Below are 16147 nucleotides of genomic sequence, written 5' to 3'. Positions count from 1 at the left end.
TCATTCTCACCAGTCTACTCTGGACCCCATTAAGTAGGTCACCACCAGAAACAATTACAGTTGTTGGAAGACCTTCTAAACATCTTGGTAGTTTAGGTGCTGAACGTATGCAATAGGGTATCTCTGGGCAGTGCCCACATCGTCCTTCTACTGTACCTCTGGCTTACGTGAGTCAGGAGGGCAGCACTCTGCTTGTGACATGACAGTTAGCGATGCAGAAACTTTGTTGTGATGGCAAGAGTATGAAGAAAAGGCTCTTACTCTGCGTTAGAAAAATACATTGGGATACAAATCGGCCCACCTCTTATTGAAGTCAAGCTAGGAACACATAAAGAATGCCTTCAGCTTCTGGCAAAGGCGGAGTGATAGAAATCAGATTTACCTCCTGCCTGAAATCTGACCTCCGCCCAAACCACCCCCCGCCAAGAAATGAAAAAGATAAAAGACATGAAATACCAGTTTTCCAGACACTGTAAACCAGGCAGCAAAGGACAGCAACCCCTGAGAGATGAGCCACAAACAAGGTGAGGCCTGCCACTGGCCCAGCTTACTGCTTTCAGAGAGTTTCCAGGCTGGGTGGGCACCAGGAGGGGCATCTGAGGCCAACTCCTTGGACGGTGGAGATGAAGCTGAGTGTTGGTAGGACAGCAAGGAAGCGAGAGTTCACAGGACAAAGATCCAGTGATAAGAGAGATAGAGAATCCAGGGTTATGAAAGTGTCTCCCTGGAGCACTCCTCAGAGTAATGATTAGGGTATGCTTCTGAAGAAACGGCCTGAGGCCAAGGAAAGAAACTATTAAAATGATCATGGGGGCTTCCCTGGTGGCGCAGTGGTTGAGAATCTGCCTGCCGATGCAGGGGATACGGGTTCGAGCCCTGGTCTGGGAAGATCCCACATGCCGCAGAGCAACTAGGCCTGTGAGCCACAACTACTGAGGCTGCGCATCTGGAGCCTGTGCTTTTCTACAAGAGAGGCCGTGACAGTGAGAGGCCCACGCACCGTGATGAAGAGTGGCCCCTGCTCGCCGCAATTGGAGAAAGCCCTCGCACAGAAATGAAGACCCAGCACAGCCAAATATAAATAAATTAATTTAAAAAAATGATCATGGAACAGTGCCTGGTGCTCCCACAGGACAGGCAATTGTACTTGCTTCCCCCAGCCAGACTGGACTTGGACTACTCATAATTCAGGGGTCATTGGGAAGGACATTCAGGAAACTCTTGTTTCAGTAGAGGGAATAATGAGCCCTAGAATGACCGACCCCCAAAATCATGAAAGCAAGATCCAAAGGGATCCAACTGTTTACAAGTCGCTTAACTGTACCCCAGAACAAAACTCAAGAAGATATAGAGGAATACCACAATAGCCAGTGCCCAAGAAGGGAAACTCTGACAATGTCTGGCATCCAATCAAAGAATGCCAGGCATGCAAAGAGGCAGGAAAACTTGAGGTGTGAGGAGGAGACTAATCAATCAAAACTGAGCCACAACTGACCTGATGTTAAAATTAGCAGAGAGGACGTTAAGACAGTTATTATGACTGTGTCGCATATGTCGCAAGAGTTAAGTAGAAATGTAGAACACATACAAATGGCCAGAATCAAACTGTAGACATGGAAATGATAACATCTGATATTATGTAATTCACCAGATAGAATTAATAGCAGATTAGACATTGAAGGGGGAATTTAAAAAAAAAAAAAAAAAGGATCAGGGAACGTAAAGCCATGAACGACTGACGGTATCCTAAAATGAAACTACATACAAAAAAAGTTTTTTAATGAACATAGCATCACTGACTGGTAAGGTATCTTTAAAAGGCCCAATATAGGAGTAAGTTGGAGTCCCTGGAAAGACCAGAAGAGAAGGAACAATTTTTGAAGAAACACTGACAGAAAAATTTCCAAAGAGCCAAATGAACACTATGAGTGCAAGAAACACGAAGCAAAACACACTTAGCCACATCGTAATTAAACTGCGCATGACTCCATTAAAATAGAACAATATCTTCAAAGCAGAGGGAAAAGACACAGTATATACATAAAACAAAAATAAAGACTATGTCAGATTTCTCATCAGGAGCAGTGAGAAGACAGTGGAGCAACATCTTTAAAGAACATGGAATTCTATGCCTCCTCCCCAAGAAATGTCTTTCAAAAATGAAAGTGAATAATGACATCTACAGACAAACAAATGCTGAAAGAATTCGTCACCCGCTGACCCACACTATAAGGAATGTTAAAGGAGTCCACTGACACCAGATGGAAATCTGGAGGTACACAAAGGGGCGAAGGACAACAGAAAAGGTGTCTGCCTGGGAAAGTATGTAAGATTTTTCTTATTATTTAAGTCTCTTTAGAAACATGGGACCGATTTTTCTAAAGTAATAACGGTGGATTGTGGGGTTTAGGACACATGCAAAGTAAGATGCATGATGACAATAGCACAATGGCCGGCAGGGAAGAAATGCGAAGAGGTGTGGCATCGCTTGAAGGCAGACTGTGGTAAGTTACAGAAGGCTGTTATAAAGCCTCAAGCAGTCGCTAAAATAAGAAAAGAAAGAGTGAGACCTAATAAGCCAGCAAAGGAGCGGAACTGGAAGCATATACGAACCATGTCAGCACTATGTGATCGAGCAACTGCTTCTCCAGGACTCTTCCCTCTAAGAAGACCTTATACAAGGGGCCAAAGATACCTGTACAAGAAGGATGACTGCAGCATTATTTGTAACTGTGAAATCGTAGAACCAACTTAATTTCAAAAGTATATGGAAAGGGTTAAATAAATACTAGTACGTGCAAACAACGGACGGAAGAAAGTCCATCGTGAAAAGGAATTCATAAACTAACGATGATAGCCGTACTCTTTCTAGGATTTCCAGACGACCTCTTCCGATCGCACCTTATGTCCTCGTGTTGTGAACACGACACGGGGGACAGGAGGGTAGTAGTGGAGGAGCCTTTTTCGACCTTCACGGGAGAGGATGTGCAGAGCAGAAAGACCCATGAAGCCTTTACTTTCTAAAAGAAGCGGAAGAATGGCGTCCCCGGGTGGGCTCGAACCACCAACCTTTCGGTTAACAGCCGAACGCGCTAACCGATTGCGCCACAGGGACACACCTACAAAATCCTTCTCTCACCCCTTAGAAATCAAACACCGCATCCGCGCCAGGCGGAGTCACTCGCCGTTCGCAGGACAGCGACGCCGGCTCCAAAGCCTAGGACAACCGCAGACGTGGAGTCGATGCAGCGCGTTCTTCCCGTGGAAAAGCCGAGCGTCGGGCGATTCCGAAGGCAGAAGGGCAGCCGAGTGTCCCCGCCGCAGATGCCAGCGCCCCGGAAACGCCCCCGGACCTGAGCCGAGGGGTCCCCGAGGGAAGATGAAGGCCAGGTTTGGCTCCGTGACGACTCCCCATTCGCTCCGCGCGCGCCGCCCGCCCTCCGTTCGGCCGCGGTCGCTGGGGCGCGAGCCGGAACCAGGGGCTGCGGGGGGTTGGTCCAAAGGGGCAAACGCGAAGACGCGGGAAAGAAGCCGGCGAGGTGGGCACGAGGACAGCTTGACTTCCCAGGAGGCCTGTGCAGAGGCACGTGCCGGATTTGGGGAGATGAGAATTGGGTTTTGGTTTGGTTTGGTTTGATCATCATGTACCAGAATTGAGAGGAAGGGAATGGAAAACAGAGAGCGGGCATGAGAGAAGACTATGAATATCGACAATTGTCCAGGCACAGCGCAGTAATTGGAATGATTTTACGTCAACACCGTAACAGCAAGAATTCCTGTCGCCGCGGGGACCGTGGCGCGCCGTGATCGTATAGTGGTTAGTACTCTGCGTTGTGGCCGCAGCAACCTCGGTTCGAATCCGAGTCATGGCAACCTCCTCTGTCTCACGTGGCACGGCGGCTCCCCTTTTACTTTGTCTTGAAATTTGCACCGGCCTGGGGACCAGAGAGCACTGCTTTCCCCAGGTCACCTGGCGGCAGGAGGTCAGGAGAAGGGAAGGAAACCCCACCCAGGCCACTCACCTCGTGTCTGAGCAGAAGGAAACCCAGGGCAGTGGTTTCTCTTCGGTCCTGCTCCAAAATAGGGAAGCCCAGCAAGGAGCCTCTTTTGCTGTAACTGGTGAAAAATGTTGTTTCTGTATTACTCAAAATCTGCAGGATCTTAAAGACCAGATAAAAAATTTTATCAGATAGGCGACTCTCCCTGCCTAGACCTGTTTTGCTGGTTTAATCTTGGCTCCTGGGAATCTCTGCTCCGAGGACTTTTTCAATCCTTGGCTATTGTTCCCTTTAGAGTCACCGAAGTAACCTCTCTAGTGCCTTTCTGTACTCTCAAGGATTTTAAGTGCCTGTCGGCAGCCACTCAAAAGACAAATGGTATCCATCAGGATTGGACAACTGGAAGACCTTAACAGTCACCGCAGAAATGATGATAACGGTGACTACAGCACCCTCCGCCCTGACGACACAGCTAGTGGACACCAGCGAATATGTGTGATTCTTCTGCCTGACTGCATCAATGCTGGTACCCGAGAGTACCGTTAGACTGAGAGCATGACCAAAAGCGGAGAGTTGGTAAAAATCAGACACAAATGGAGATCACACTTGAAACTTCCCTGAGCAGACAAACCCGTTTAGTCATATAAGGAAGAGCTCATTTAGCTTATTTTGCAAAACAAGTGAAACTCACCTTGGGCCACTTCTTGTTTATGCCTCTGAAAATCATAAACAAAGCCTAAAACTATTCGCCAAAACTGATGGGAGGTAACCATTTTAACCAATTCCCTATCACGAGGAAAACTCTAATGTTATAACCTGTCACTGCGAAGGACAAAACAGCCACCGCCCCCTCATGAGATAAGTTGCTTTCTAACAGTGTAGCACCTCTGAGCCTCCTTCCATATTCCGTTGGAGTGCTCCCAGTTCCTGAACGGTAAAGCTTTTTGTGCACAGTAAACCTTCACTAATTACTGTTTTGGTGATCACCGGTGGTTTAACGTCTGCTATATCTGAACTTTGACGGTGCCTCGACATTTTCATCCACCAGATTGGACCAACAAGGGAACTCCACATCATGCTGCTGTTGTCCCATGTGCTGGGGCTTAGTGACTACCCAGTCAGTCACGCAGAATCATTAAAATCATTGCCATTGTCCTCTGTTTTATTTGTTAACAGTCACTGTCCAGACTCCTTTCACTTTACCTTTGCCTCTTCTAGAATGTCATGGAAATGGGATCATAGTGCACACACTCTTGCCTGCACACCTCTTCATCTTTGCACAACGTCTCTGACTTTATCGATTGTTGAGTAAAGCAGATGTCATTCCTCGTTCATTGCTGAGTTGTATTCCATGGCAGTAACATAGCACAGTCTGTTTACCATTCACTCGATAATGAGCATTTGAGCTGTATCCAGTATTGGCTATTGTGAATAAAGCTGCTTTGAAGAGTCTTTCCAAAGAGATCTTGTGGACGTAGGTTTTCATTTCTCTCGGTGAAGAATAGCTGGTACCAGGGCGTAGTATACGCTCCACTTCATAAAAACCACCAAAGCCTTTTCCAAAGCAGTTGTACCATTTTATGTTACCACCAACAATATGACGGTTGTGGTTATTCCACATCTTTGCCAAGATTGTTGGTGTTTCCTCTCCTTATGATTTTAGCCGCGCTACTAAGAGTAGTGGTATCTCAACATGGTTTTAATGTCCGTTTCTGTGACAGCTACAATTATTGAGGACTCCTGGTATGCTTCTTTGGCCATGTGCATATCTTCCTTTCTGAAGTATCTGTGCATATTTTTTAACCCATCTGAAAAAAAGTGGGGTTTTTGATCTTTGAAAAACTTGTTACTGGGCTGGAGGAGCTCATTATACTTTATAATGACAGGCGGTGAGGGTTGTCAGCTATGTGTTGTGAATATTTTCTCCCTGTCTCTAGCTTGCGTTTCCATTTTAGTGGCCTCCTTGGATGAGAAGATACGGCTAACGTTGATGAACTCTAATTTATCATTTGTCTTTGTTTTATACATTCTTTGGGTCCTGGTTAGTAAATCTTTGCCTACCACCAAATCACGAAGTATCCTCAAAATGCCTTACACCTTTAACTTTTATGTCTTGGTCTATGATGCACTTCAGATTGACTTTTGTGTGAGTGTGAGATAGAAATACAGCTGCCCCCCCTCCCAATATGGAACCTATTTCCTTTCCCCATTGAACTGCTTTTCTTGAAAACTCATTCACTAATTGAGCTATGGGTCGGTTTCAAGTCTCTGAACTCAGTCCATTTTCCAGTTGTGTACCCTGAGGCAACTTGCACCCTGCTGGTCTATGTTGGGGGGAGCGGTCACAGTAACTCGTAACGTCAGGTAGTGCAAGTCTCCCCATTCCGTTCTTTTCCACACAGAGCGATACATTTTGCAACATGTAATAACTCAGGTTACCATCCCCCAGGTCAAGATATGCATGCCATCACATCATACTTCTCATTTCCTTGGGGGACACAGGCTCTCCCTCCCCTGTACTGGCTGCCCCCTTGTGGCCCAAGAGCCTCTATTTTACTCTCTGGAGATAACAAACGCCCAGTTGCCTGCAGGGCAGCTGAACCAAGCCAGAAAGATCTACAAGACTCGAAACAGTCGGGATTTTCGGATGCAGGGCCGGGGGCGGGGGGTGGTGGTGAGGGGGCGGCGGGAAGTTAGCTCACTTTTCAGGCCTTTGGTCTTAGCGAAAGTTTCCTTTAGTCATTCCTAACCGTGGAAAGTACAAAGCTTTGTGCTGCTTAACATTTCCTCTTCTTTCTAGGCAGAGAGAGTCCCACGGAGCATACCTAATTTGCGAAATTGTTCGCTGGGTGTGATGTTGAAAACTGGAGGCTGAGGGAGAGCTCTATCATGTTTTGTTTTGTGTGAATAAAAGAAAATGAGGAAGAAGCGGAGATACAGAGAGGGGAATAATAGGCTGGATCCTGAAAAGCGATCGTAGGGTCAGGCCCTGGATGTCAGATTTTGGAGAAAGAGAAGACATTGATGAGCATATCCAGAGAAGGACTTCGTTGGAAAGAGGAGACACTTAAGGCTATTTTATGACGTTTTCCATTCGTTTATATGTACTTCTCCTTTCCCATCGTTGTAGGTAAGGCACAGGTGAGCTTGATTCATTCGTTGCTTTTTGGAATGCATGCTTAAACAAAAGTGACTTCCATACTTCAAATATTCATCTGTGAACCTCCTAGACTCCTCTTAGGTGCCATCACCTGTGCATTAAAAGTAAAATGGGTCCAACCTGGGGACTCTACCTGGGAAAGTGCAATTAATATTAAGGGGGTGGGTGAGAGAGAAATGAGACAGTCTCAACAGTGGTTGCTTCCCTTACTGCAGTGGTTTTCATATATGCTCCACACCCGATCGATCAATCCTTTCCTCAAGTCCTTTCCTCCTTTTCTCAAGCAGTTGAGAAAAAGAATTCAGTGAGTTGCATCCTGGAAATGCATGGATTTCATGGCTAGGGAAGTTCAAGTATTCCCAAGTGGGAAGATTGGGGACTGCCTACTCACTGGTACCCGGGCCATCGTTGTCTGCTGTGTCCACTTGGACTGGACTGGACAAGGGGACTCCACTCGCCTTCGCCAGCCAGGGGGAGGACGCGGTTCCAGAGGCGGTCAACTTCATGGTGACTCCAGATCCTGAGGCCTCATAGGATTTTTCTTCACTTTCCCTCTCATGTCTCTTCTGCCTGCCCAATAAGAGAGGATTCACTGCCTTTCTCTCTGTCAGGACCCTTTTGGGGATCCCTTCTGGACAGGACTGAAGTGGGCCTCTGGTTCCCCCTAGGTGTCCCTCCTGGCTTGGGCGTCTCCGGAGCTCAGGCTGGCCCAGTACGGAACCCCCGGCTGGTGGGACCGTGGGGAGCCCAGAAGGCTACACTAGCGGTGGTGGAGGTGCGAGCCCCAGGTGGCAGGCGCCACAGTCAAACCCTATTCTTCCCCGTGCACCTCCTCCTCGGGGATGCACGGGGCAGCTGGAATAAAGCGGCCCCTAAAACTTCTCTGCCGACTGAATCCAAAGAGGCATGAAGTCCCAGAAGCAGGGAGAGGAACCTCACTGAGCAGACTCAGACTTCTTCCCGGCTGCCTCTCCTGGGCAGGCTCAAAAGAAGCTGATGTCGAGGATGGAACCAAAGAAAAGGCTTCATGGCAGAAAACCCCGCGATCTCCAGAGACATGAAAGTCTTAAATCCTAACGTCTAGATGAGCAGGGGGCCAAGTTGAAATCCACCCCTGTGCCCTGATCAGGAGAGTCATCTGCATGAGTTCAGAGGCCAGGAACAGGAGCGACTGTGCATATCTCTGGTTCTCAAACAGGGGCGATTTGGGCTCCCACCCTCATCCCTGGCCCCCTCTGTGACACTGGGCCTTGTCTGGACACATTTTTTATTGTTCAGACTGGGGGAAGGGGGACGGAGAGTTTCCACTTGGCATCCAGTCAGTAGAAGCCAGGGGTGTCACTAAACATGCTTCGGTCCTCAGGCGGAGCCCTCCCCCACAAAAAATAATCCCGTCCAAAATATCAACACTGCACAGGTTGAGAAACCCCCGTGCAGATCAATGTCCACACACTTGAGAGACGAGAAAACATGAATTCCTGACTACTGGGATGTGGGGTCTGAGGAAAACCGTGGCATCAGAGAGAACTCCAAGATCGCTGACCTGGGTATAGAGAACGATGGAGTTGGCATGGACTAAGGCGGGAAAACTGCAGGTGCACCAGGTTGTAAGGGGGAAGATCTGTTATCAAATGGCACTCGGGTCCTCTGGCCCATCGCACAGCAAAGCCAATCAACGGACACCAGGTAGTGGTAAGGAAAGTACAGCTTTTATTGCAGGGTGCCCGAGCAAGGAGAACGGGCAAAGCTCAAAAGACCCAAAATCCTGGATGGCAGTGTATTTAAAGGCAGTGTGAGGGAGAGGGTCTCAGGGTGCGTGATCAGCTTCCACACAGTTCTCTGGCTGGTTGATGGTGAGGTAACAAGGTGAAGTTTCAGGAATCAACATCATCAATCTTCTGGCTCTAACTGGTCTGGGGTCTATGTGCTTGTGGTCAGCAGTTTCCATCTGGTGGGGAATCTGGGTTCTGTAAAAACCACTTGGGAATGTGCATCAAAGAGTGTTATCTATGTCCTTCAGGGAGGGACTACAGGTCCCGTGGCTCTGCTATATGACTGATATATTGTGAAAATTCTTACCAGTTCTCCTGCCCGACTGCTGTTCTTTGTTTCTGCATGTTTTCATTCCTTTAATCATTAATTCTTGGGTCAGACTTTTTGCAACTCAGGGAAGGCTCAGGAGACTGAAGTTTTTCTTTACGGAGAGCTGGGGACACGATGGGATGGGTTAACCGACAAAGCCCATCCGGGGATTGCTCGGCTTTAGATCCGGAATCCAATTTAGCGCCTTGGAGCCTGGCTTAAAAGGGTTTTCCATCCAAGCCGTCTCCGTTGCTGCATCTGCCTGAGTCCTTTTGGAAAATGGAGATGCCGGCTCTCGGTGCGTGGCCCCTTCTCACCCCGGGCACATTCCCTCCCGCCTCCTCCCGGCCACCGTGCCCCTCGCACGCTCCCCGGGCCTCGCTGACCTTCTCTCCACACGCGGCCACCTCACAAAGACGCGTCACAAGGCTAGTTCTCAAGGCTAGGTGCGGCCGGGATGAGGCAACTCGCTCGGGACTTGCGGACCCGGCAGGCCCCGCGGGCGTTCGGGCTCCTTTTTTGGAGGAAGCACGGAGGGAACGGCCTTAGGGAACGATTTCTGCAACGACGGATGACCCCTCCGGAAGACTCAAGGCCTTCCAGAGCAAAGGGAAAAGGTCACTGTAGTCAGCAGCACGAGAAAAGCCATCCACCAGCAGCTCCCTGGTGGTCCCGTGGCTAGGATTCGGCGCTTTCACCGCCGCGACCGGCTCGGGTTCGACTCCCGGTCAGGGAAACCTTTTGGGCAGCTTTCCATCCCCTGAATTGTGTTGCGGCGTGTGCCCCACACCGAGGAAAACCAGAGTGGCCGATTCCCAGGGCACCTAGGTCGTTCTCATCTCCAGGGCAGCCCTACCCCACCCGCGCCCGCACAGCGCCACATCCCCTCATCTCCACCGCACAAGTGGCTTTCCAGGGCCTCCGAGCATCTTGCTCAGGTTTACACAGCCCTGCAGAGGTTCAACTCCCTGTGGGGTTCAAACCCACGCCCGTTGCCACCCGGGGCGTAGGTCGAGTTCTGAATAACCGAGAGAGGCCAAGCCGAGTCTTGGTGTTAGTATCAATAGATGCCCTGGATGAAATGCTTATTAGGCGCTCGGCAGAGGTGCCTGGAGGCGATATCCACGAGGGTTGAGAGGAAGGTGAGCGCTGGGTCGGATCCTGGTGGTTGTTCCACTTGTAGATTAAGCGGCGTAGGGAGTTAACATCATTTAACTGACGTAACAAAGGCAGCAGGTGAAGTATGCGCAGAATGGAAAATTGTAACACTGCTGCCGTAAGCAGAAGGTAGGAGTAAAAATCAACACCGCTACGTCAAAACGATGCTACCCACCACAATCAAGTCCCACCGTTTCTACAATGGCTGTTGCATTTATACCCTGCACACTCTCCCAGGCACTGGGTGCGTTTTGCCTTTTCCCTTCGACGCTCACTCCGAAGACCTGTTGGGATAAATGTTGCGTCCACTGTAAGGCAACAGGAGAGAGAGCGAGAGCGTGGCAGGTGCTGCGGACGGAGCCTCAGAGGCAGCAGGTGGCGTGTGTAGATGATGAGACAGCGCAATGGCTGCGGGTCGGTGGGTTGGGCGCCACTGCTGAAAGGCGGTCAGTCTTGTAGGCCGGGAAGTGGGATCTCCTGTGTGTTGGGTAGGCGGGAGTGGGCGATCGGTGGCTTTTCGGAGGTCGGTTTTTAAGAACAGCGAGGGGGGGGGGGAGGGCAGGGTGTTGACCGTGCCTGCGGGGTGCATGCTCATAGTTACCGGGCACGGGAGAGACTGTGGTCACGAAGGTAGTTTTCCCAGGACGAGGCTCGTCTACTGCACTGGGGCGTGCTGATGTAGGGATTTGTGCTAATGAGAGATTGCGTTCGTGCTCTCCCCGATACCTCTCGGTTCATGACAGACGACGTCTCTTCCGTGGTGTCTCGCTGCGCTCCGCTCCCCGGGCGCAGGGCGAGAGGCGCAGCCCCAGCCAGCGCTCCACAGCTTGGGAAATCGGGTCTGCACCCGCATCTTCCGGGCTTTCCTGTTTCGTGACCTAAGTGTATGGATGGGTCCTATTCTTGAGCCACGCCTCCTGTCTGTTCACAGGTGCTGGACGTGCCTTCTCCTCTAGCCCGCTTCCGGCCACACGCGTGTGTGTGCGCGCGCCGGGACCCGCCCACTGGGCCCCGCTCTGGTCTGGGCAGTTCCCGCAGGCTGGCCGACAGGCATCTGTAGGAGAAAGGCCACGCGGCCGCGGTGTTGCGAAAGCGTGGGTACGTTGCCCGAAGGTCTCGCGCTCCACAGTCCCCTGGGGGCCAGATCGGAAAGAGGCAACCCTTCCAGGAACAAGGAGGCCCGAGGCCTGCCTTCGCAAGGAGGCTCCCGGAGCCGGTGCGCAGTATCCTTGCCTGGGCTAGCCAGCCCTTCTGGCCTTCCACCCGGCCTCGCCTTCCTCCTTCTCCTCTTCCACCCCAGCCGTGTTCCTGCGGAGAGTTAGCGCTCCCTCCACCGCCCCCGGCGCTCCCCGCCCCCACCCCCCCACCAGCCCTCAGAAATGATCTAGCTGCCTCTCCGGTGCTTACGGCGGGAGTTGGATCAGTGTTTTCCTGCAACGGGAGGAGGGAGAACCTGCGGCTGCAGGAGGCAACCCGTTCCCTTGCTGGTTCTCTGGGCTCAGCCCATCGAGGGGACTAGCTCAGGGGCCTGGGTCTCGCGCGGCCCGAGGAGCCGGCCAAGTTGGCGTCTCTCCCACTGCTCCTCAACGGGAACAGCAGGAATATCCTGTGGGGTCCACTCTTACCCAGAAGAGGCACCCGGGAAATCATCCAACACAAGGCCGGACGCTGCGTGATGGACCACTTGGGAGCAACGCTTCCGTCGGTCTGTCGTTCCCTCCTAGGGCTTTGGGGAGCGGAGAAATCATCTAGGACGACGCGCTCTTCAGCGTCCTGTCTGAGACAAAAGAGGGAAGGAGGGTGTCTTCCAAGAAGGCAGCAGCGCCGAAGCCTGTGGTCGCAGAGAGGCCTGTGGATCAAGGGCGCCCTCTCTCGACCAGGGTTATCCGGCTGCTGCGGAAAACTCACCTGGCTGAGGCCTCCTCTTCCCCCTCCTCTCCACCTCCCCTTCCTCCTTCCCCTCCTCCTCCTCCCCTCTTCCCCTCCTCCCCTCCTCCTCTTTCTCCTCTTCCCCCTCCTCCCCTTTCTCCTCCCGACCCCTCCCCCTCCTCCTCTTTCGTCTTCCCCTCCTCCTCACCCCCTTCGTCTTCCCCCTTCTTTGTTTTCTACCTTACCTGAGTGCCTACCTTTCCTTGTGTCAGGGGACCTCTCATCTCCACCACAGGTTAAACATTTCCTTGGGTAGTTCTGAGCTTCAAATAAGGAATTGTGTGTAACAGTGCCACGAATGTTCAGTAATGGTGACCTCTTATTTTTATCAGTAACATCATTTGAATCATCAGAATTGTCTCTTTTTTAACAAGTGCGTTTTCATTGTTGGAAAATATTAATATACATTTAAACCTTACATACTTGTTGAATAATAAATTGGTTCTGCCATTTTATTATGAAAAACAGTGTGTGGAGAGTATTCTTACCATATATCATTGGCAATTCTGTAGGACACAGACTGTTCTTTTATCCACTCTGTAGCCAATCTGTTGATGTTAAATACCTTTTACAAAACTTTGCCAGCAATCAAACCCCCGGGGGGGCGAATTGCCGTAGCTCGTTACCATCTCAGTTCAAGGGCTGTGGACAACTGGCACAATACCCCGGATTAGCTGAAACAGAGATTTTTCCACCCAGTGCTCTATTCTGATCTCTTTGTTTTCTTCTGTTCTTAGGTCACAGCCTCCCAATAAAATGGTTGGCAACACCACTGTTGCTTGGGGAATGTTAATGCTACCATTGTTCACATGCTGGTCTAGCCAATATTGTGGTTGGAGTCAGGGCAGAAGAGATCTGCCATGGGCCCCACTGTGGCCCTCTTCTGGCCGTGCCTTCTTCCATTAGGCAAAGATTGTATGGAACCAAGGAGACGTTCCCAAAATGTGCAAAGAATCCCAGAATCCCTTGCCCAAGTGTCTTTTAGTTCATGTGTAAAATTTTTGGATCTTTCTTCTTGGCATTGTCAAACTGAGGGCAAAAGTCACTTGTGTGTGTGTGTGTGTGTGTGTGTGTGTGTGTGTGTTTCCTTTTGTACTCAGACCTAGAGCTTGTGGGCAGTGCAGTGTCAAGAGGCTGCTTTTAGGGAGAGCTAGTGGATGTAGCATGGACGTGTTGGAGGTGCAGGACAAAACCTGGTTCCAGCAGGTCAGTAGGCAAGCAGTGGTGGAGGGCCTCACTATGCTTCATTTCTCTGGTGTGTCACTCCAAGAAGTCCAGGAATTCTAAATTCATCCTTGGTGATTATAAAGGTATAGTTTTCAAAGTAAGAGAATACAGTCTACTTCAATTTCAATGAAGAGGGCTTTTTGTTGTTGTTTGTTTATTTTTTGTTTGTTTGTTTATTTTTGCGGTATGCGGGCCTCCCACCGCTGCGGCCTGTCCCGCTGCGGAGCACAGGCTCAGGACGCGCAGGCCCAGTGGCCACAGCCCACGGGGCCAGCCGCTCTGCGGCACGCGGGACCCTCCTGGACCGGGGCACGAACCCACGTCCCCTGCATCGGCAGGCGGACCCCCCCAACCACTGCGCCACCGGGGAAGCCCCGTTCCTCTGTTTTTTAAAGCTTCATCAGTAGCTTTAAAAAGCATAGACTCAAGGTAGATGGCAAGCGTGCCACTAACGCTTGCAGGTGCCAGTGCAATGCCAGTGCAAAAAAAAGGAAAAGAAGCCTCAAAGCTGCTTACAGTCTGAGGTGAATTGCCAAGATAGCTTATTTCATCTTCTGTTTGGGCACAAGGAACACAGAAGCCAAGTTTTAATCCCAGGCTAACTTGAGAAGCCTTATAGGAGGTCCTCCCTACATTAAGGTGGGACCCCAAAGTCTTAAGCCCTCAGGGGTAAGGGTCATCCGATCTAGTCCTGCCCCTTCAAATCCCAGGGCTCTTTGGACCAGGCAGCCTTGGTGCCACAAACAGTGTAAAGAATAAGGAAGTTTTAAAGTTCATGAGAAATAGTAGCCACGGACTCAACCTCTAGCGGATTTAGCCTTGAGTACTCGTAGCCTGGGTAGTCTGGGAAACCATAAGACATCAACTTGGTGTGTTGTTTCCCAGCTGCTAACGAACCCCAGGAGTCTATCAGAGGAGACTATATTCAGAGGAAAATATATTCATCCTAGGGCTGTAGAGGTATCCACAAATAACATATCAAGAGAAGCAATTAGCATCTAGAATTCAGTTTTAACACATAAGAACGAAATCTCATGCATCTGGAATTTTAACAACAATTCTATCAATCCTTGTGATGACATGAAATTTATATTTTAAAGCAGGTTGAGAAAATTTAAGCATAAAACTCTCTCTCTCTCTCTCTGTCCTCTTGGGCCTCCTCTCTCCCCACTTACATGTGAAAAGTGCATCTGCATTATACTATAACCAGACCTCCTCAGAGATGTAAAGGCCCCATTGACTGCAGAGATTGTCCCCTCACCCCACCCCCGCCCCCGCCCTCATTTCTTCAGACACTAGCAATGTAACTTCTTAAAAGATTAGCATTCTTTCCCAACTTCGTAAGTGGTCAAGTGACTTCCTGCTTGCTTTGTACATGCTTACCTGGACTATGTATCTTTGGTGAACTTTATGTAAAATGTCAGTATGTCATTTGGATGTATGACCTTTTGTCTCAGTAATGTACATGACTGTGCCTTCCACTTCTAACAGGCAGAACAGTTCTCAGAGCTTCTGAGAGTCTCTCTGCCAGGTTATAATCCTCAGTTTGACTCCAATAAAATCCTCTTTTTTCTTCTTAACTTGATTGTTAATAGAATTTTTGTCGACACTTGTATCAAAGCAGACATGAAAATGAAAATTAGAAAATATTCTGAATCAAACAAAATGGAAAATACTGTGTATACACACAAGGTGCAGCTAAACCGGTCTTTAGAGGACAATACACAGATTTAAATGTAAATTATGAAAATCAGGACTGATCGCTAGTGAGCTAAATCTCCACTTCAAAAAGTTACAAAAAAGGATAACAACAACAACAGAAGCAGATAAGTGCAGAAATTATGTAGAAAACCAGGAATTTAAGAATTAGAAGTAAATTTACAGAAGCGAAAAACTAAGTGGTTGCCTCTTTGAAAAGACTACCAAAACTGATAAAACTGTTAAGAGGCAAGAAGGCCCCCCACACGTGTGCTTCTGAAGACATGTGCAAGAAGGTTCACTGAAGCACTGCATGTACTTATAAAAACATGTAAACTACCCAATGGTCCTCTGAGGGGAAAGGATACATAAACTCTGGTTTATACTTTCCGTGGACTGTTCTACAGCTATTAAGATGAATGAACTAGTTCTATCTATCAATATGGATAAAACTGAAAAACAAAGTTGAGTGAAAAAAATCAAGTGACAAAAGATGACATAGTATGATGGTGTTCATATAAATTCTTAAAACAAAAAAATAGATGGATATATTATATATGTCTTTAATCATTTATTGTCATGTACCAAAACATGTAAAGAAATGTCACACCAGCATCAGGAGGATGGTTATTTCTAGAAGGGAAATGGGAGAATGGGGTAAAGTGATTAAGGAGGTGAGGAGAAGTTCAGCAACATCTGCAATATTTTTAGTTCTTATGAAAATTCTTAAAAGAACATGGCAAAAGGATAACATCACTTAAAATTAGGTGAGGGGTGCATATTTATTTTTTGTACTTTTCGTAGTTTTGAAATTTTTTAAATTTTTACAAATATTTTAAAGAAATAATAGCCCAGAGTGGGAGGCGAATGTGGGACTGACACAGGAGAGTGTTTT

At 48.9% G+C, this 16147-nt stretch overlaps 2 non-coding genes across 2 annotated transcripts; one reads left to right on the top strand and one right to left on the bottom strand.

Annotated features, from left to right (window-relative positions):
* Positions 1 to 3041: 3041 nt before the first annotated feature.
* On the bottom strand, positions 3042 to 3115 carry TRNAN-GUU (transfer RNA asparagine (anticodon GUU)). The gene has a single exon. It is a non-coding gene; the product is annotated as a tRNA-Asn (tRNA).
* A 685-nt stretch (positions 3116 to 3800) lies between these two features.
* Positions 3801 to 3872, top strand: TRNAH-GUG (transfer RNA histidin (anticodon GUG)). Its single transcript has one exon. It is a non-coding gene; the product is annotated as a tRNA-His (tRNA).
* The last annotated feature ends 12275 nt before the right edge of the window (positions 3873 to 16147 follow it).

Source organism: Delphinus delphis, chromosome 1 (assembly GCF_949987515.2).
Source record: "Delphinus delphis chromosome 1, mDelDel1.2, whole genome shotgun sequence".
Classification (NCBI taxonomy): Eukaryota; Metazoa; Chordata; class Mammalia; order Artiodactyla; family Delphinidae; genus Delphinus; species Delphinus delphis.
The sequence above is the reverse complement of the archived record's forward strand: the minus strand, read 5'-3'. Positions and strand labels throughout refer to the sequence as shown.